The 640-nt window shown below is 41.7% G+C and overlaps 1 pseudogene; it reads right to left on the reverse strand.

Annotated features, from left to right (window-relative positions):
- Window positions 1-640, reverse strand: part of LOC102817460 — a 23,300-nt pseudogene that overhangs the window by 5,528 nt on the left and 17,132 nt on the right.

Here is a 640-nt window from a genome sequence, read left to right on the forward strand (position 1 = left end):
GACCTAGGGCAGCGACTTGCAGTTACTCAAGGATGTCTAACATACTTTTAACACTTAATCACTAGTGGGTAAAGGTGAAAGACTTAAAAGCTCATGTAAAGGTTAATTTATAGTTTCTGAAGGGACTTAAGCTGTTTTTTCTCTGCTTTGCAAATACATGCGTTTGAACAAGATTCCAAATATTTAGCTTTATTTGTTAAACTAGTAATCCTTTCTTGCTACAGTCCCAGGGAAGGTGAAAGACGAGTCTCAACCTTCCCAAGAGGGCGAGGTCTCACCTTCACATTCCTTCAGGGGGAAGAAGAGCATCTTTATCAATCTGATTATACCCGGGGGCGGTTTGAAGGGGCTGCCACCAGTCCCTTAATCCAGTATTCCCAGAATTTACTATTCCACTTCATTTGTGAATCCTGAGAAGTTTTTCTCCAGAACTTCTCCTCATAATCCCAATATGCTTGTTCCTGTTTTTCCTAAGTCATTTGAGGAAGCTTTACTGCCTCAACCCCAGAGGGAGTTTTGGTCCCATTGTTGTACACGGACATCAAGAGCTCGTGCTCCAAGTTAATATCAAACATAACTGAATAGTTAGATAGGGAGCAATTCTGACAATCATCCCAGGTGGCTATAGCCTGTTCCTCAA

The sequence above is a fragment of the Chrysochloris asiatica genome, unplaced genomic scaffold (genome assembly GCF_000296735.1).
Source record: "Chrysochloris asiatica unplaced genomic scaffold, ChrAsi1.0 scaffold00247, whole genome shotgun sequence".
NCBI classification, from domain to species: Eukaryota; Metazoa; Chordata; class Mammalia; order Afrosoricida; family Chrysochloridae; genus Chrysochloris; species Chrysochloris asiatica.